Source organism: Tachypleus tridentatus, chromosome 3 (assembly GCF_004210375.1).
Source record: "Tachypleus tridentatus isolate NWPU-2018 chromosome 3, ASM421037v1, whole genome shotgun sequence".
In the NCBI taxonomy this organism is placed as follows: domain Eukaryota; kingdom Metazoa; phylum Arthropoda; class Merostomata; order Xiphosura; family Limulidae; genus Tachypleus; species Tachypleus tridentatus.
In genome coordinates, this window is record NC_134827.1 from 75,808,961 (window position 1) to 75,831,804 (window position 22,844).

Sequence of the window (22,844 nt, forward strand, 5' to 3'; positions counted from 1 at the left end):
TAAAACTGTTTTGTGCAAACCTTCTGACGAGTTTTGGAACTGCACGAACGGTCTCTACAACATTTATTTATGGGGACAAAGGATAGATTTAAATCCCGCAATTAGATAACTTGTGAGAAAAAAAAAACGTATGCAGTTTTACATGGCTTCCATATTTTAAAAAATCCTAGAGTTAATAAATAATGCTTATGAAACCTTAGAAACAGTTTATTAACTGTATGTGTGTGTGTGTGTGTGTGTTTTCTTAGAGCAAAGCTACACAGGGCTATCTGCTGAGCATAGCGAGGGGAATCGAACACCTGATTGTAGAGTTGTAAATGCGGAGACTTACCAGCGTACTAGCGGGGGGCTTATGAACCGTGCCGAATTATTAGTTATGTTTATATCATCGCCATACTAACTCCCTCTTCAGGAAACCGTTTCAACTACAGTATAGCAATCAAAACTCTAACTTTTTCGCCTTGTACAAACGGCAATTGAATGTTCTATATCCTTATCCGACAATAGGCTCACTCGTTAAGAAGAGGGGGGCTCGGCTGGGGAGAAAGAGCCCATAGCTCTTAGTTACACGATAACGCTCTTTGTATGGTAATTAGTGTAATGGAGTTGCCTGTTTGGACGCATCACCACTCGTCTTACCAAATGGAATTTTAACGTTCCTGCTGTCGAAGATTTGCATGCTTTCCGCTGATGGTTCTATGGAAATTTAACCTGCTTTGTCTACGCGAGCAGTTTTTATTCAAGAGGATAATGTAAGTATTCTGTTTCTCTGTCCGGCTACATTACTTCAGTTGACGACTGTGCCCCTCTAAAAGCTGAAAATGACGCTTGTGTCAGCTCAGGGACGTTTTAAAATGACGGCTTTCATTCTGAGATGTTTTACTATTACGCCGACCACGTTTTATCTTCTTTCGTCTTTATCTAGTCAGGCGTATGGTGGTTCCTTTACGTTAGAGATAGGACGTAATTAAGTAAAATATGGCTTTTGTTTTAGGGTCATATAAAGTTATTTTTTAATATTCATGTCGCTCACCAAGCCCGAGGAAGGAAAAGAAAAGACACACATAGAAACTACTCGGGCTAAAATAAAATTCACATTAAATTGTTAAAGCAATAAAAAAAAATCGAAACGTGTATTTTAGCTTTGAATGCTCATAAACTTATCGGGTCTATTTAGGTATCATAAACAAATTGTCAGTATTTCATGTAGGAGGGAGCAGTTTATTTAGTGAAGAAGGTGAAATCTGAAAGAATTAATGCAATATTATTTTTCATGTGTTTAAAATAATTAAAGATCTTCCTACAAATTTTATAATACCAAATAATATTTTAAGGGATATATTGTTTGTTTTTCTGAATTTCGCGCTATCTGTGCTAGCCGTCCCTAATGTAGCAGCGTAATACTAGAGGAAATGCAGCTAGTCATCATCACCGACCGCCAACTCTTGAGCAACTCTTTTACCAACCAATAACGGCCCCACGGTTAAAAGGGCGAACATCTGTGGTGTGACGAAGATTCGAACCCACGACCCTCGTATTACGTACGAGTCAAGTGCCTTAACCACCTCGCCATACTGGGCTTAGAGATATATTAAGGGTTTAGCATCATTTGCCCACATTTATTGACTTAAAATAGCCACGATTCTCGCAAAATAATATCTAAAACTAGTATAAAAAAGATAATTAAAACAGACCGTGGATATTTTTGTGTCCTTAAGCAGTTGTTATTACATAAGGAAACCTATTGAAACATGCTTTAATTGGCTTTCTTTCGTTACCTTCCCCCTGCAATGGCTCTAAGGTAAGTCTGAAAGATTATAACAATAACAATCAGGTTTAGATACCCGAGACAGGCACAGCACTGATGGTCCATTATGCAGTTTTGTGCTGAAAAACAAACAGAGCAAACTATAATCGTGTGAGGAAGTTGTTAAAACGTTTCTTACGGTATTCTAGAGTTGAGACAGACTATTTCCACAATAACAGGAGATATTCGCGGATTTAATACTCGAGTGAATTGAGAAGGATGTTTGTTTGAAGTTAAACACAGAGATACACAACACGGGTATCAAAACCCAATTTCTAGCGTTGTAAGTCCGCAGACATACCACTGTCTCTCTAGGGGGACGTGGTTAATTAACAATGATTGTTTGTTTGAAGCTAAACACAGAGATGCACAACACGGGTATCGGAACTTGATTTCTAGGAGATAATTAACAACGATACTTATAGTAAGAGTGTGTTTAATAAGGTAAAGAATAAATTATTTTAAGATAAACAGAAATGAACACACGAGTCAAAATTCGGTCAAAGAGACAAATAAAAGACTTATATTTTGTAATATTTGTGATCATACTTCAAATATTACATTATAATAGGATTAGGGTTACATTTCAGCTGGATTAGGCTTATCTAAGACTAAATAAAGGCATTGCATCTAAACTGAAGTTAGAGGTAAAACACAAACCTTTTCTTGTCGTTGGTTGAACATTCACAAGGAAAGCCTTTCTTATTCTACAGTTCAAACAGACCAATGAGCGCATAGAAACAGTTTAAAAGTGGTAACGAACAGAAGGAAGTGGTATATTTCTAAGGTACTAGTTTAAAAGTCTGTAGTAGAATTCTTGGAGCCACCATAATCCAGGAATACGTATAGTGCTTTATAATTAATTATATAGAACTATAAGCTCATTATCCTGTCATACCCTGTCTGATAACTGTCAATCTTGATGATAGCCCTGCAGCACAAGTTTCATTGCTTTACAGTCTCGTCGTAAGTCTACAATGTCAAAAACACACCACACATCTCTGCTATGTTTCTATAGCCAATCTAGTGTACGACTGTTTCTACAGTTCGATCGCGCAGACACTTCTTCCAACGACTTGATCTATTTGTCTTTACATGATATGTATAAGTACCCAATTTTATTTTCCATCTCTCAGAGGTATGGGATGGTTCAACGAAAGATATAACTGGAAGTTTTGTTTTGGTGAACCATACTTACTAGTTTTGTTTCCAGACGAGATCGTCTTTTAGTTTATTGCACAAGGTTGCCTAGAGCGCGTTGACGGCTTTCGTCAATGACCTTTGTGTTCATGGATTTTTTACCTGTTGCAAGATGGTTTACTTTGTTTACCATGGCTGGAATACGACTTTTTGCAAGTATCTTTCTAGAAGGTGCTGATGTCCCAAGTTTATTCATATTCCAATGCTGATGAGTAAAATTCTAAATTTCTAGTCTGAAGACTTTTTATACTGTGAACGTAAGAATATTTTCGTCAATTTTAGTTGAAAATATGTAGTTATGATACATTGCGTTCTACTGCAACTTTAAATCGCCTATGGTTGTCATGTGACTTACTAATTTTGATATTTAAAATGGTTTTAATATAACGTGCTGAACTTTCTGTATAATGCTTTTATTACATGAACTGTAAACTCGAAATCTAAATGCCACTTTGTGCGCCGTGAACTAAACAGTTAGTATAGAGATTCCTATATTTCAAATATAGCCATTCCTGATTTTTTAACCACTAACTAGAGAGAAGGCAGGTGGTTAGCACTATTCACCACCACAAGGACCTTGTTCGATTCTTTGACCTTTATAACGGGATTGGCCGTTATTTTTATAACGCAACCGTCTCGAACCCTGGACTCAAGACAATAACCAATCGGTTACTCCAGGTCAACTACTAATACTAGTACAGTTTCTTGTACATAAAGCCTAAAGCTTTAAATCTTGTTTACTTTTATTCTTCAGAACGATACAGGTTTCACATCCAAGATATTTGATTCTCTATACACAGTTTTTATTGTTCTCTGATTGTATAAATAAGGCTTGATAAAATGACAACACTTAAAAAGTTCTTCGCATTCATAATTAATTTACTTGTAATTAACCGTCAGTATTAGGCCTGTTATGTATTATGTTCATGTTTGTTAAGGCTTATTGTTTGTTTTTTACTAAAGTTTTTAATTTAAAAAATCAAAACATTTGCGTCTTTCTCAAAATTCACTCTAATTGTTTTTTACTTTTTACCTTGATAAGAAAATAAATAATCTGATTATTATAAATTTCTCTGTTTCTCAACACCAGAAACCAGGTTTCGATACCCATGGTGAGCAAAGCACAAACAGTTTACCGTATAGTTTTGTGCTTTGCTTCAGAAATATAGCACAGATAGCCCTCGTGTAGTTTTGCACGAAATTCAAAAACAAACAAACAAACAAACTTCAGAACTAAGCAAACGAACCCAATGCAAGAAAAGAACAAAAATAATAAAGCAGTGATTAATATCACCCACTGCCACCCCTGGGGTATTTTTTACTAACAATAAATATGGGGTTGGTTGTACATGGGATTCTAACTTGGGGCTCGCAGATTACAAACCGATTGCACTAACCACTGAGCATCATCAGATGAATAGTCTAGTGGTGGATCAGCGGTAAGCTTACGAACTTACAACGCTCAAGTTTGGGGTTTGATTCCCTACGGTAGACACAGCAGCCAATTCCATGTGACTGCGAACTAAATAAAATAAATATAAACAAACAAAGTGGGCTAATAATAGCGAATCACATTCCCTTAGTGTATATTGGAAATGTTACAAATAAACATTACATACATAGATGGCACAGGTTAACCTCTTTGGGCGAGATGACCTAAGTAGCATACTGGATGCCGATGTATAGGGCCCGTGCTTTGCGTCCCAATGCCGCTCAATCATGCAAAATATTTGTCGTTAGTGAATGCGTTCTTTGCAAGAGTAAAGATTAACTCCCGTGGGGGGCGTTATACTATTGTATCGAAACCCAGTTTTCAGCAGGCCTTTTTGTGGGTATGTTTTGTTTGTTTTTGAATTTCGCACAAAGCTACACGAGGGCTATCTGTCCTAGCCGTCCCTAATTTAGCAGTGTAAGACTAGAGGGAAGGCAGCTAGTCATCACCACCCACCGCCAACTCTTGGGCTACTCTTCTACCAACGAATAGTGAGATTGACCGTCACATTATAACGCTTCCACGGCTGAAAGAGCGAGCATGTTTGGCACGACGGGGATGCAAACCCGCGACTCTCAAATTACGAGTCACACGCCTTAACACGCTTAACCATGCCGAGCCGTCCCACTCTTAGTTGGTAAACGAATAGCTCAGGACTTTATGGTTAATGTTATTAATTAGCTGCCTTCTCTGTAGTTTATCAGTTGAAAATTAAAGTTGACTAGTGCAGATTCTTTCCGGTGTAGAAGTGCCCCCCAGTGGCTCAGCGGTATGCCTGAGGACTTACAATGCTAAAAACCGGGTTTCGATACCCGTGGTGGGCATAGCACGGATGGCTCATTGTGTAGCTTTGTGCTTAATTCTCAACAACAACAACAACAGTGTAGAAGTTACATTAAGTTTATATGGTTGTTAATTTAGAAAAAAAAAAAGTTTAACATCACGTTATCAATTTCCTCCAATATTTCAAATAGTTTGAGAAATATAAAACACAAGTTAGGCTGGAATACATGATTATATACATTCATTGCTAAGAGCAACTATAAGTTACACTGAATATGTTAGGGTTAGTTTTTAAGCTAGTGAATTTATTAATCAGTTTTTTAGTGCTGTAATTATTAAGTTTATGATTTTAAACTAATAATAAGAGATACGTTATGTGAAGCCAGAAAGTGGAATTGTGTGTCAGCGTCGACTGTAAACTTAAGCCTGTAGACAAACATTAATTAATCTACTGAGAAATTGGAGAAAGAAAACGATTTTGTAAACTTAGGCCTGTGAACAAACATTAATTAAACTACCGACAAATTGGAGAAATAAAACAATTTTGTTATCCTAAATTCAAATGGACACCGAGTATTCCATTCCCATTTTTCCCAACAATAGAAACCACTACAACAATATCAATAATTCTCTAGTAAGTTAAGTGAGTCAAACTAACTGTCAGGTCATCCATTAAGTAATGTCTGATTTTAGGTTCAGAAAAATAGAAAGAATTTCAAACGCTTTTAGTGTTACTTAATAAACAATACATGTTCCTTTATTATTAATTACTTTCTGCCAAAGATTCACAAGCTTCTGAATGCCACTTCTATAAGAATTTTGGGGTTTGGAGGAAAATAATGTAGAAAGGGTAGTTTTGACATCTTCATGTGTTCCAAGATCTTTTCCATCAAGATAGTTCTGCAAACTTTGGAATAGATAATAATCAAAGGGGGCAAGGTCTGGAGAATAAGGAGGATGTGGAAGTTTTTCCCAGTCTAGCTCTTCAATCTTTGCAGATGTGATCCTTGCTGTATGGAGCCATGCATTATCCTGGTGTAACATAACACCTTTACGATTGATCAAAGCAGGCCTTTTTTCTTTCAGTGCAACACTTGAGCGCTCTAACTGTTGACAGTAGAAGTCTGATGTAATCGTTGCATTGAGTGGCAGCGACTCAAGGTGGATCACACTAGCACTATCCCACCAAACACTTAACAAGACTTTCTTAGGGCAGAGGTCCATTTTGGGCTTTGCTTTAACCAGTTTATTTGCACTGAGCCATTGTCTGTGGCACTTAACATTTTTATAAAATATCCATTTTTCATTTCCAGTAACTAGCCTGCACAAAACAAGTGAGTTACGTTTACGAGAGTGCAGAGATGTGCAAATGTCTACTCTTGCTCTAAGGTTGGCTTCAGTCAAATCATGGGGGACCCATTTTCCAAGTTTTGACACCTTTCCAAGCTGTTGCAGATGACGGTGAACTGTTGAATGGGTTGAATTAAGCAGCTGTTCTTGTTCTTCAACTGTTACAGCACAGTCTTCATCAAGTCCAGCCAGCAGCAAGTCATCATTAAACTGAACAGAATGACCTGAATATGGCGCATCACTTAAGCTGTAGTCACCTGATCTGAGCTTCTGAAACCACCTTCGACATTTTCTTTCATTGAGAGACTCTTCACCATAAACACCTTAAATGTTTCGTGTAGTTTCTGCTGCACTATTGTTTTTTAAACTCATAAAGCCTTTTATGCCTAATGTGCTCTTCAGACACATTCAGCTTCATAAGGGTTTATTTGATTAATGATCTGAGAAAGTGGAGTTGGATTAGTTTCTTTTACTTGTCTGAACATTTTTATACATGTCCTGCTACACATTTTAATCATTGAAGCCTTTTACAAAGACAGAAATGATGCACTTTCTGTATTAAATTTTCGGGCATTACTTATGAAATGCCCTGATACAAACGTTGACAATGTGAAGTGTGGTTGCCAATTTCAGCAAAACATGTGTGTTGTTAATTTCCGTCAACTATATAAAACTATCTACAATTAAACTACAACTCGTGCAGCCGACCGATAGGTAGAGTCTTGAGTTTCTTTTACTTTCCTGTACCTCTAATTTTGTTGAGGTCACGACCTCTTTATATTTTATTGATACCACTTAACCAACTTGTCTAGACAAGACACCCCCTATTCCTCAGTCATGTTTAACGGACAAGTTCTACAGCTCACATAATCCGTTATGTAACTTTGAACTTAAACATACTGAACATCTGTGAACAGACAAACTGCTACAATTATTGTTTAATTGAGCTTTGATACCCGTTGTGGACAAAGTTTTGTGTCTTACAGCAAAGAAATATTTAAGGGTACTTTAACTGCCACGCTTTCACGATGGGGCGCTGCATAGTTAGATTGTTTGTTTTTGAATTTTACGCAAAGCTACTTGAGGACTACCAGAGTTAGCTGTCTCTAATTTTGCAGTGTAAAACTAGAGGGAAGGCAGCTAGCTAGTCCTCACCACTCACCGCCAATTCGTAGCTACTCTTTTACCAACGAATAGTGGGATTGGTCGTCACATTTTAACGCCCTCACGGCTGAAAGGGCGAACATGTTTAGTACGACCGGGATTTGAACCCGCGACCTGCGGATTACGAGTCGAACGCCTTAACACGCTGGGCCATGCCGGACCGCGTGATAAAGAGCTACATAGAATATATAAGATGTATACAATTGTGTTGTATTCTTCGATGTTTTTATTAAAACTTTCCTATTATGTTTGAAAACCTCCTACCAGAGAACTTAAATCCTTGGTAGAAGTTTAATTAAAAACTAGTATTGTCTACATACGGGTCAGTCGTAGGTTAACGGACGTACATCATTCAAATCAAACAAATTAGTTTTTGTATAAAAGTGCTAAAAGTGGACGATAATTTTTTTTTACTTGTTTATATTTTAGCAAATGCTAAATACATTTTACTTTCCTATTTATGAATATTATGGTCGCAAAAAACGAGAATTTTCGATAGGTTGTGCCGTTTTAATTTTAATACGTTCTACGAATTATATTGTAATCTAGAAATATTTAACTCACGCTGTTCTTTTTCACATTGTCCTTGTTTGTTTTGTCCTGTTATATTGGTGACTCCTTCTAATACGTTGACGAAAGACATGTTTTAATGAAAATACATGCTTTAATCAAAAGTAGCGCGAGTCAGTGTAATAAGTCTCGCAATATTCTCTTCATGGCAAATACTTATTTATAAATACTCTTTGCGACAAATAAACGAAAAATTACTTCCACATTCTTAACAAATAGGATTCTTCGTGAGTGTTAATTAATAGAATTCTTTGTGAGCGGTAATTAGCGTTCCGTCATTACACTGTCTGTCTACCTAATTCCTGCATATATATCATCTGTGAACAAAACAAAAGAAAAAAAAAACGAATTGTAGCATTAACCTAATTTCATCATCAGATGATTATCACCTCCAAGACGGCGCTATACAAATTTCTTGAAAAAAAAAAACACAATTAAACTAAAGACCCGTACTTTGTACTCATGTACCTCATTAGGATTGTAGCCTTATAAATTTCTGAAAAATAACTAAAAAAACAGTAGTTTATATTCATCCAACTCATAAGAATTATAGAATTAATTTAATTTCAACCATGTTATTATCCATAAGATGGCGTTATACAAGCGCTTTTAAGAGAGAAAAAAAACAACTAATTGGTATTCATCTGTATCATAACTATTGTTATAATATCATTTGTGAGATGACGCTACCCCTTGTTTTAAAAAAAAGAAAAAAGGGAATGTAATCTGTATTTATTCGTCTCATAAAGATTGTAGCATTAATCTAATTTCATCCGGATTAGCATCCGTAAGATGGCACTATATAAATGGTTTTGACGAGAAAAAAAATAATATTCATCCCTACCACAAGGATTGTAACATTAATTTAATTTCATCGAGGTTTTTATCCGCTAGATGGTTCTCTAAATGCGCTCTGGATTAAATTGTTAGTCAAAGATAAAAAACAATATCGTTTTGTTTCATACGAAGTCTGTTCAAAAAATACGCGGACTGACGTTATAAAACAAAATGTACTTTATTTAGAAGTTACATGTCTGGGACCCCTTCAAAGTACTCTCCTCCCCAACGCACACACATATCCCAACGGTGTTTCCACTTGTTGAAACAGTCCTGGTACGCTTCTTTTGTAATGTCCTCCAGCTCCTTCGTCGCATTTGCCGTAATCTCGGGAATCGTCTCAAATCTTCTTCCTTTCAAGGGTCTTTTGAGTTTGGGGAACAAGAAAAAATCGCAAGGAGCTAGGTCAGGTGAGTAGGGGTGGGTGGGGAAGAACAGTGATCGAGTGTTTGGCCAAAAACTCACGAGTTCTGAGGGCTGAATTTCGCAGCAACGAGGTGCATCTTCATTTTTTCGGTCAAAATCTCGTAACAAGATCCAACTGATATCCCACACTCTTCAGCAAGCTCCTTGACAGTCAGACGTCGATTTGCCCGCACCAGGGTGTTGATTTTGTCGACGTGTGGGTCGTCAGTTGACGTGGAAGGACGTCCAGGACGCTCATCATCTTTAATGGACTGTCGACCATCCTTAAAACGTTCATGCCACTTGAAACATGCCGTACGATTCATAGCAACATCACCGTAAGCCGTGTTAAGCATAGAAAAAGTTTCAGCCGCAGATTTTCCAAGTTTAACACAAAATTTCACAGCAAGTCGTTGCTCCTTCAGGTCATTCATTCTGAAATCCGCCAAACGAAAAAATCGCACTTCACTTCAAACCGCGTAGCTAATAACCAAATGAAGATATCTGCAATCGGGAAATGGCGTCGTAATTAGCTGATCTGTGCGAACCTAGCGACACCAAGCGGATTCTCTTGGAACCAACTGGAGCTGCGCCATTCAAACAGTCTGCGTATTTTTTGAACAGCCCTCGTATATTGGCTATATTTTATGAAAATAAAAATGTAAATGAGTTATTGGTAAATATCTTTAACAAACTACATATTACATTTTTAAATAAACTTAATACTAAAGATACGGAAATAATAGCTCATCGCAACTGTTTGAAGAAAGTTTTGTAGTTATTTCATTTAATGATTTTGTTTGTGTTTTGAATTTCGCACAAAGCTATATTAGGGCGAGCCCCCAGTAACTCAGGGGTATGTCTTTGGACTTACAACGCTAAGAAACGGGTTTCGATACCCGTGGTGAGCAGAGCATAAATAGCCCCTTGTGTAGCTTTGTGCTTAATTCAAAACAGCAACAACACGAGAGCGATCTGCGCTTGTCATCCCTAATTTTGCAGTGTAAGACTAGAGGGAAGGCAGCTAGTCATCAACACTCACCACCAACTCTCAAGCTACCTTTTTACCAACGAATAGCGGATTGACCGAACCTTTATAACGCTCCCACAGCTGAAATTGCGAGCATATTTGGCGCGACGGTGATTGGAACCCCCGACCCTCAGATTACGATTCAAGCGTCTTAATCACCTGGCCATGGCGTGCCTAATGATTTAGCTGATGGAATTGTTGGTGTGACACGACAACTACTGACGAAACACTGTTCCTAAACAGAAACTTAAGAATTATAACAACACCGCAACAATTTCCTCTTTTTCACTCATCGTCAATTTTACAAATTCGAATTTGTTGTAGCTCGACACAAATTAGGGCTAACCGCAGCATATACAACATTCGTCCTGAAAATACTTTAAAAAATCATAATTAATTTTTTTCGAGTAATTTTAGTAATTTCAAGGCCCGGCCGGACGTGGGTTCGAGTCCCTGTCACATCCAACATGTTCACCTTTCGGACGTGAGGCCGTTATATGTGGATTTAATATAGCATTAATTATTTATATAAACAATATAATAAACCCTTATTATATTAATAATTCGGACCTACAATCCAGTACCCTAACCAGTGGCTAGGTTCAGACCTACAATCCGGTACCCTAACCAGTGGCTAAATTCAGACCTACAATTCAGTACCCTAACCAGTGGCTAGGTTCAGACCTACAATCCAGTACCCTAACCAGTGGCTAGGTTCAGACCTACAATCCGGTACCCTAACCAGTGGCTAGGTTCAGACCTACAATCTGGTACCCTAACCAGTGGCTAGATTCGAACCTACAATCCAGTACCCTAAGCAGTGGCTAGGTTCAGACCTACAATCCGGTACCCTAACCAGTGGCTAGATTCGAACCTACAATCCAGTACCCTAACCAGTGGCTAGGTTCAGACCTACAATCCGGTACCCTAACCAGTGGCTAGGTTCAGACCTACAATTCAGTACCCTAACCAGTGGCTAGGTTCAGACCTACAATCCGGTACCCTAACCAGTGGCTAGGTTCAGACCTACAATTCAGTACTCTAACCAGTGGCTAGGTTCAGACCTACAATCCGGTACCCTAACCAGTGGCTAGGTTCAGACCTACAATTCAGTACCCTAACCAGTGGCTAGGTTCAGACCTACAATCCAGTACCCTAACCAGTGGCTAGGTTCAGACCTACAATCCGGTACCCTAACCAGTGGCTAGGTTCAGACCTACAATCCGGTACCCTAACCAGTGGCTAGGTTCAGACCTACAATCCATTACCCTAACCAGTGGCTAGGTTCAGACCTACAATCCGGTACCCTAACCAGTGGCTAGGTTCAGACCTACAATCCATTACCCTAACCAGTGGCTAGGTTCAGACCTACAATCCAGTACCCTAACCAGTGGCTAGGTTCAGACCTACAATCCGGTACCCTAACCAGTGGCTAGATTCGGACCTACAATCCAGTACCCTAAGCAGTGGCTAGGTTCAGACCTACAATTCAGTACCCTAACCAGTGGCAAGGTTCAGACCTACAATCCGGTACCCTAACCAGTGGCTAGGTTTAGACCTACAATCCATTACCCTAACCAGTGGCTAGGTTCAGACCTACAATCCAGTACCCTAACCAGTTTCTAGGTTCAGACCTACAATCCAGTACCCTAACCAGTGGCTAGGTTCAGACCTACAATCCGGTACCCTAACCAGTGGCTAGATTCGGACCTACAATCCAGTACCCTAAGCAGTGGCTAGGTTTAGACCTACAATCCGGTACCCTAACCAGTGGCTAGGTTCAGACCTACAATTCAGTACCCTAACCAGTGGCTAGGTTCAGACCTACAATCCGGTACCCTAACCAGTGGCTAGGTTCAGACCTACAATTCAGTACCCTAACCAGTGGCTAGGTTCAGACCTACAATCCAGTACCCTAACCAGTGGCTAGGTTCAGACCTACAATCCGGTACCCTAACCAGTGGCTAAGTTCAGACCTACAATCCATTACTCTAACCAGTGGCTAGGTTCAGACCTACAATCCATTACCCTAACCAGTGGCTAGGTTCAGACCTACAATCCAGTACCCTAACCAGTGGCTAGGTTCAGACCTACAATCCGGTACTTTAACCAGTGGCTAGATTCGGACCTACAATCCAGTACCCTAACCAGTGGCTAGATTCGGACCTACAATCCAGTACCCTAACCAGTGGCTAGGTTCAGACCTACAATCCGGTACCCTAACCAGTTTAATATTTTATAAATATCAAATAAATAAATATTAAAAGTCAGTTTGGTTCGTAAATACTTCAGAAAATTCTGTTTTGAAATCAGTGAATGTATATAGACGACAGGAGCACGTTTATCTGAGATACTGATTTCCATTGGAGAGGTCCGGCATGGCCAGGTGGCTAACGCACTCGACTCGTAATCCGAGGGTCACGGATTCGAATCCCCGTCACACAAACATGCTCGCCCTTTCAGCCGTGGGGGCGTTATAATGTGACGGTCAATCCCATTATTCGTTGGTAAAAGAGTAGTCCAAGAGTTGGCGGTGGGTGGTGATAAATAGCTGCCTTTCTTCTAGTCTTACGCTGCTAAATTAGGGAGAACTAACGAAGATAGCTCTTGTGTAGCTTTGCTCGAAATTCAAAACCAAACAAACTCATTGGAGAGCTCTGTTTTCTCACCCAACCCTCAGCAGCTTCCTCAACCGAGTTATAATATTTTGAGTAATTCTCTATATATGACTGCCCTTTCTTTCCCCAAACTAACTCTTTTTGCCCTTCAAATAAAAAACATCCTAGAAACGCTGCTGATAGATCAATTCTAGAGTTAATTTTATGTGAGTTACTGAGTCAGCTACTAAACACAAAACTAAGAATAGGCCTACTTATAATTAAGACTTTAGTTTAGAAGTTCATTTGTTCTTCGTAGAAATCTAACCTCGGATTTGACCAATTCCATAAACTTACTACTGTTACACTGGGGAAGGTTTAGTTTATAAAGTTAGCTTGGTTTAATATTGGGAATCACCGCAGGGGCTTCAACTAGTTGTTCTTTTTGGTTTCAGAACTCTTACAAAGGCGATTTTTCTACACTTACATTACTAGCATTATTCGATAAATCACAAAGTTTTATTTCCGTAATAAAGTTTTTCGATCATCTATTAATCCTTAAATAATCAGTTTGGAGAATGCGCCGTAATTTTTGGTGAGTTTAGAGGTAGAATTGGTCGTTACAAATTGCTCTGGATCAGAGAAGTTTCAACTGTATGGCGTAAAAATACATAATGAAGATTGGTAAAAACGTAAGAACAGAAGTTTAGACAAGCATCGAAGAACCATTAAAGAAACACTGAAGAACGTAACTGAAAACGTTACCAGAAATTTAGAGAAATATTTTTTTTAAATATCCTTGGACTTCTTATACTATTATAGAAGAGTTGAACAAATCAGAATCCAGATGACCTGACAACATAAGTAAGCTGTAAAGCCAATGGAATCATAGATGGCTTCTTACTGACAGCTAAGACCTTTTATTTACAAACTGAATATTAAAAAGGTTGATAAGTTACGGGCATGAAATGGAGAAGAATAGGAGACAAGTTTGAAAAACTAATTGCTTGTGTAAACATGAAAAGTTAAATAAATAGATTTGTATTTTGTCCTTATCCGAGAAAACTGTGATGAAATTCACAGTTCTGAATTTAGTCGATATGAATGACTATATAACTTAACTCTTACAATCGTAGCTGTCACTGTTTCAGATGATCACGCAAAGCTAGACAAACTAGAGGGAATTCGGTTAGCAGAGCCCACTGCCTCCTTTTAGACTAGTCTATCTGGTGGTTGTTCGGGAGTAGTCGGTCATGCTTATAACGCATTATGATCCCAGGTAGAGTACAGCAGTAAAGGGAAGTGAACAAATTTATAAATTTACAGTCCGACACTATAACCACTAGGTGATGCCTGACCCTAGAAACAATAAAGAATCCAATTATATGAATACATAATATATTTTTATAGCTTTATGTATTAACGTCTAGACCTAGTGGGCTGCGTCAAAAAATAACACTTCCAGAATGTTCTTATAATATAGAGGTTGCAAGAATCCAAAATAAGAGGTCTCGCTCTTTCAGCTGTAGAGATATTATAATAAGACGGTTAATCCCGAGTTACGTTGATAAATGATTAGCCCAAGATCAAATGATGGGTGGTGTTGACTACTTCTAAATAACGAACGGCTAGGGCAGATAGTCCTCGAGTATATTTGCGAAATATTTGAAAACCGAAAGCTGTCTTTCTTCTGCTTTCAGTATTTGCAAACTGTACGCTTTCATCTTTTGCTGAAATACCATAGGTGGTAGCATTTCTTACTACATATACCTTCAATTGTTTCTATTGTTAGACGCAAAAGTGAGTATGGTTCAAAAATAAAACTGAAAGTCGAGTGGAGATTCAAATGTTTGAAACTTCATGTATCAATGTTTCATGTTTCTCCAATGTGAGAAATCTTTAAAAACGATCTCAGGCCAGTTACGAACTTCGTTAACGTTCCATCAGAGCTTTGACTATGAGAAGGACTCCGTAGAATATTAATTAGACGTTTCCAATAAATGTAACAGCTACGGAAGCTGGTTGAAGCTCTAATTAACTTCAGGTTAATACGTGCATGAGGGCTCTGATTATAAAGTTCGTTACAACAGCTTAGACTCTGTTTGCACATCAAATGATTTTGGTATATTGGGAACATGATGGGCCGTCCACTAATGAGTACTTTAATTAGGTTGTTAATTAACATGACAGAGGCAGAAAAGAGGTAGTGAACGAAGGCATGTGCGAACAGTTTAGGCATGGGGTATTCTGACGTCCTGGGATAATAATAAGTTGTAAGCTTGTCAGTTGGCCAGACTGTTCCATCTGTTTCACATATGACGAAATCAGCCCACAAATGGATTGACTGGTATCTTATTCAACAGTGCGCTCGTTTTATTTACTAATGATGTAGCAGATGTATTGAATTAATTGCTATATTTTAATAAGGTTCTATAAAGACGAGAGAATGAACGTATCGAACACCCGCAACAAATATGTTTTAATGTTTCATAGAGAAAAATTCTCTCACTCGTTTATCATCCCCTGAAGGATGAGTGAAGGTCATGGACTTTAATGAAAGAGTCCATTTCGCAGATGGAATCCAGATAAGAGTTAACTTCTGAGTACCCAATTCAGAATATATTAATAATTCATCATTTTAATTATTTAATTACCACCTGGTGGATGGCTTTGGTACTTTGGATTACGAGTCTGTTCCTATTATTTCTAAATAAATAACTTGTTACAATCTGTTTGGATAAGGCGTGTTTTGCATTAATTTTTAATTTCTACTTTACAACTGAACTTAGAAGATAGTTAAAGAAAAAAGAAGAAGAATTACATTAATTATTTTAATTAATTTGTTAATTACGAATTTTCAACTACACTTTTAACACTTCCATTCACACAGAATAATAACAACATAACTATGGTATTACTCGACTAAACCAAGCCTAAGATAGTAAAGTAACAACATAATTATGATATTACTTGACTAAATCAGTCCTCATATAGTACACTAAGAACATAATAATGATATTAATTCACTACGTCAGGTCTCAGAAAGTACAATAGCAACGTAATTATGGTATTACGTGACTAAATCAGGCCTCAAATACTACAATAAAAAACTAATTATGGTTTACTTAACTCAATCAGACCTCAGACAGTACAATAACAACATAATTATTGTATTACTTCACTAAAGCAGGCCACTTACAGTACAATAACAAATTAATTATGGTATTACTTGACTATATCAGGTCTCAAACAGTACAATAACAACATAATTATGGTATTACTTGACTAAATTAGGCCTTAGACAATACAATAACAACATAATTCTGGTATTACTTGACTAAATCACGCCTCAGACAGTACAATAACAGCATAATGATTGTATTAAATGACTAAAGCTGGCCTCATACAGTGCACTAACAAACAAATTAGGGTGTTACTTTACTACACCATACCTCAGACAGTACAATAACAACATAATTATGGTATTACTTGACTAAATTAGGCCTTAGACAATACAATAACAACATAATTCTGGTATTACTTGACTAAATCACGCCTCAGACAGTACAATAACAGCATAATGATTGTATTAAATGACTAAAGCTGCCCTCATACAGTGCACTAACAAACAAATTAGGGTATTACTTTACTACACCATACCTCAGACAGTACAATAACAACATAATTATGGTATTACTTGACTAAATTAGGCCTTAGACAATACAATAACAACATAATTCTGGTATTACTTGACTAAATCACGCCTCACACAGTACAATAACAGCATAATGATTGTATTAAATGACTAAAGCTGCCCTCATACAGTGCACTAACAAACAAATTAGGGTATTACTTTACTACACCATACCTCAGACAGTACAATAACAACGTAATTATGGCATTTCTTGACTAAATCAGGAATCAGACAGTACAATAACAAAATAATTATGTTGTTACTTGACTAAAGCAGGCCTCCACAGTAAAATAAAACAAAATTATGGTATAACTTAACTAAATCAATCCTCAGATAGAACAATAACAAAATATTTACGGTATTACTTGACTAAATCAAGACTCAAACAGTACTGTAAAACATAATCATGTTATCAACTGACTAAATCAGGCCTCAGACAGTACAATAACAACATAGTCAGAACACATACTGTTTTATAACAAACTTCTTATGGTATTACTTAACTAAATCAGGCCTCAAAAAGTACAATAAAAACTAATTATGGTAATACTTGACTAAATAAGGGGCCTCATACAGACCAATAACAAACTAATTATGGTATTACTTGACCTAATCAGGCCACATTTTGTACAATAACAACATAGTTATGAAGTTACTTGACTAAATCAGTCCTCAGACAGTACATTAGCCTCAAAATTATGTTATTACTTGACTAAACCATGTCACTTGCTGTAAATTAGCAATTTATTATGGTATTATTTGAATAAATCAGGCCTCAAACAGTACTATTACAACATTATTATGGTATTACTTGACTAAATCAGATATCAGGTACGACAATAACAAAATAATTATGTTATTACTTAAATAAATCGTGCCTCAGATAGTACAATAACAAGATAATTTTGGTAATACATGGATAAATCAGACATCAGATAGTGCAATCGCGAAGTAATTAGGGTATTACTTGACTAAGACAGGCTTCAAACAGTACAATAAGAATATAATTATCGTATTACTTGACTAAAGCTGTCCTCATACTGTACTTAACAACCCTGTTTTAGTATTACTTGACCAAATCAGGCCTCAAAGAGTACAATAACAAACTAATTGTGGTATTACTTGATAAATTCAGGCTACATTCTGTACAATAACAACGTAATTATGGTATTACTTGAATAAATCAAGGCTCAGGCAGTGCAGTAACAACCTAATTATGGTATTAATCGACTAAATCACGCCTTAGACAGTACAACAAAACATAATTATGTTATAACTTGACTAAGTCAGGCCTGAGACAGGAAATTATCTACATAATTATGGTATTACTTCAGGCCTCAGAATATACAATAACAACATCATTATGGCGTTTCTTGAATAACCAGGACACATACTGTTCAAAAACAAAATAATTTTGGTATTACTCAAGTAAAGCAGTCCTCCTGCAGTACATAACAACCTAATTATCGTATTACTTCACCAAGTACTTCAGACAGCACAATAATAACGTAATTCTTGTATATTTGACTAAATCAGACCTCAGAGAGTACAATAACACACTAATAATGATATTAATTCACTAAATCACGCTACATCACATCTCAGACAGAACAATAACACAAAATTATGGTATTACTTGACTAATGAAGGCCTCAGACAGTACAGTAATATCAAAATTATTTCACTACTTGACTACATCAGGGCTCAGACATTATAATATCAAACTTATTAGGGTATTACTTGACTAAATCACGCCTCAGACAGTGCAATAACAACGTAATACTGGTATATTTAACTAAATCAGGACTCAGAGAGTACAATAGCACACTAATTACGGTATTACTTGACTAATGGAGGCCTCATACAGTACAGTATTATCATAATTATGGTATTACTTGACAATATCATGCCTCTGACGATACAATAACAATATAGTTATGGTATTACTTAAATAATCAGGCGACATACTGTACAATAGCAAATTTATTTTTGTATTACGTGACAATATCAGACCTCAGACAGCACAATAACAACATAATTATGGTATTATTTTACTAACCCAGGAATGAGACAGTACAATAACAAAATAATTATGGTATTACTTGACTAAAGCAGGCTTCATAGAGTACAATAACAAACTATTTATGGTATTACTCATCTAAATCAGGCCTCAAAAAGTACATTAACAACCTAATTATGGTATTATTTGAGTATTACTTGACCACATATGCCCACAGACATTAAAATAACAACATAATTATGATATTACTTGACTAAAGAAGGCCTCAGACAGTATAGTAACAATTTTAAGGTTTTACTTGACTATATCATGCGTCAGATAGTACAGTAATATCATAATTATGGTATTACTTCACTAAATCATATCTAAGACATTACTACAACAACATATTTATTGTATTACTTTTACGGTCTCAGACAGTAAAATAACAACATATTTATGATATTACCTCACTAAATCAGGCCTCAAATACTACATTAACAACCTAATTATGGTATTACTTGACCAAATAAGGCCTGAGACAGTACAAAAACAAACTATTTATAGTGTTACCTGTCTAAATCAGGCCACATACTCTACAATAACAACCTAATTATTGTATTACTTGACTAAATCACACCTCAGGCAGTACAATATCTACATAATTATTTTATTACTTGGATAAAGCAGGCGTAACACAGTATAATAACAACAAAATTATGGTATTACTTAACTAACTCAGGCTTCAGACGATATAATAAGAAACTAATTATGCTATTACTTGAATAAATCAGGCCTCAGACAGTACAATAACAAATTAATTACGGTATTACTTGACTAAATTAGGCCTCAGAGAGCACAATAATAACATAATTATGATATTCCTTGACAAAATCAGCCCTCACACAATACATTGACAACATAATATGGTATTACTTCCTTAAATCAAGCCTCCCTCAGACAGTTCAATAACAATCTATTTATGGTATTATGTGATTAGATCAGGCCTCAGAATGTACAGTAACAAATTAATTATGGAATTACTTAACTAAATCAGGCCTCATACAGTACAATAACAACATAATTACGGTATTACATGAATAACCTGGCCACATACTGTAAAAAACTAATTTTGTATTACTTGACCAAAGCAGGCCTCATAATGTACAAAAAACTAATTTTGGTATTAGTATATTATACCTAATACAGTATAATAACAACACAAATATTTTATTACTTGACTAAAGCAGGACTCAGACAGTACAATAACAACATAATTATTGTATTACTAACCTAACTCAGGTCTCACACAGTACAAAAATAACATAATTATGGTATTCCTTGAATAATCAGGACAAGTACTGTACAATAACAAAATAATTTTGGTATTACTTGACTAAAGCAGGCCTCATACAGTACGTAACTTAATTATGGTATCACTTGAGCAAATCAGTCCTCAGGCAGTGCAAAACAAGCTAATTATGGTATTACTTGACTAAACCACGCCTCAGACAGTACGATAACATCATAATTCTGGTATATTTGAGTAAATCACTCATCTGAGAGTACGATAACAATATAATTATGTTATTACTTGACTACACCACAATTCAGACAGCACAATAACAATATAATTATGGTACTACTTCATTAAGTCAGGCTTCATATTTATCATATTACTTGACTAAATTAGGCATCAGATAGGACAGTAATATCATAATTATGGTATTACTTAACTAAATCTGGCCTCAGACAGTATAATAACAGACTAATTATGGTATTACTTTTCTAAATCAGACCTCAGACACTACAATTACAAACTAATTATGTATTACTTGACTAAATCATGCCTCACACAGTTCAATAACAACGTAATTATAGTATTACTTGATTAAGTCAGCCTTCAGTCAGTACTATGACAACATAATTATGGTTTTAATTGACTGAATCAGACCTCAGTCAGTACAGTAACAACATAATTATGGTATTACTTGAATAAATCACGATTGAGACAGCCCTTTAACAAACTAATTAGGGTATTACTTAACTGAATCAGGCCTCAGTCAGTACAATAACAACCTGATTTTGATATAACTTGATTAAATCAGGTCTCATGATTGAAACTGAATGTAACTTGTAGTCGAGGTTCACTTTTATTGTTTTAAATATGAGATTCTTGGAGGAGAGGATAAACGTAGTTTTGTTCTTCACCAACTAAAGGTTGTAGTTCAGATTATTTTGAATAAATTACAAAAAACTGAGCCCTATCAACCATTAGATTGTTTTCACACCGTACTGGATAATCTCTTCCCAGTGGTACAGCTGATGTCTGCAGACTTATACTGTCAGAAGTCGGGTTTCGATACCCGTAACAGCAATCACGAGTTTTATGGACCATTGACCACATACATTGTACGACATTCTTATAGTTTACAGAAGAAAGGTAGTTAGTGGAAGAATACAATATTGTCAAAACTACATATTTTATTCTACAGACGTAAGTTTAAAATGTCATTTTACAATCTGACGAAAACTCTTATTTTTCGAAATCCTCAGTGGGGTCAACCGAAATTTATTAGCGTTATCTAGAGGCAAAAATAATAAAATGTTATTGATTAATTAATATTAGTCAACTTCATAGACGTAACAGGTTAATATCTTACATATATACAATTTTGTTTTTGTGCAATGCTAGACTAATATAAATATTTATCAGTGATGTCGAGAAACCCACTTGTTGAGAAATTTATATGCAAAAATGGCTCGTTTGGGTTGAGAAAATATTTTACATAGAAGAGCGAACAACGTTTCGACCTTCTTCGGTCATCGTCAGGTTCACAAAGAAAGAGGTAACTGACCGGAAGCTGACCACATGTTTGGAAGGGGTTGTGTAACTGAGTGTCGGAATGTAGAGGGCGGTATTAGATGTTTGAATATATAATTTTATTTATTTTATTACATTAATATAGGTGTAAAGGCGCTCCTTTATATTGGTTTATTTTGGGTTTAAGTTGTTGTATAAGTAAGGCTTCTTTAATTTTGCGTTTGTTTCTTTATTTAGTATTTGAGTGTTTTCTATGGTTATGTTGTGTTTATTTGAGTTGCAGTGTTCGAAAACGTGTGAAGGTGACTTTTTATGTTCTTTAAATCTGGTTTCCATTTTTCTACTTGTTTCTCCAATATAGAAGTCGTGGCAGTTATCACATTGTATTTTATAAATAATGTTGGTGTGGAGTTTGTCAGTATAGTTTTTACATAGTATAGACCTCAGTTTTGTGCCTGGTTTTTGAATAAATTTGGTATTAACTGGAATGTCATATTTTGTAACTAATTTTTGCCAAATGTTGGTTATTTGTTTGCTGATGTCAGGAATATATGGTATACAGCAGTATATGGTTTCGTGATTTTTTGATTCGTGAGATATATTTACTTTAGTTGGTTGATTTTGCTTTCTGTCTAGGTGTGTGCGTGTAATGTTTTCTACGGTTTGTGGAGGAAACTTATTGATGTTGATGAATTATTGTTTTATTTTGTCTTATTCATCGTTAATTTTATCTGGTGAGCATAGTTTTATCGTTGTGTTTATTTGGTTTCTTAGTATGTTGAGTTTTCGTTTTGTTTCATGTGCTGAGTCCCAAGGAATGTATAGTCCCGTATGGGTGATTTTTCGGTGGATTTCTGTTTTGAATTGTGTGTCGGTTCTTGTAATTTTGAGGTTAAGAAATGATATTTCATTGCTTTCTTCCTGTTCACATGTGAAGTTAATGTTGGGATGTATAGAGTTAATGTGATTGAAAAAAATTAAGTATGTGTTCTGTAGATTTGAATCCCGCAACCGTGTCATCTACATATCTGTACCAGTATAGTGGTGGATGTAATGCTGTGTTTCAACTTGTGTCATAAAAATATTGCCTAG

At 36.2% G+C, this 22,844-nt stretch overlaps 1 long non-coding RNA gene across 1 annotated transcript in view; it reads left to right on the forward strand.

Annotated features, from left to right (window-relative positions):
• Positions 1 to 479: 479 nt before the first annotated feature.
• The window catches only part of LOC143247225 (uncharacterized), a 38,908-nt gene continuing 16,543 nt past the window's right edge, over positions 480 to 22,844 (forward strand). The window contains exon 1 of the long non-coding RNA XR_013026442.1: positions 480 to 752. This is a non-coding gene — a long non-coding RNA (uncharacterized LOC143247225). The remainder of the gene's footprint in view (positions 753 to 22,844) is intronic.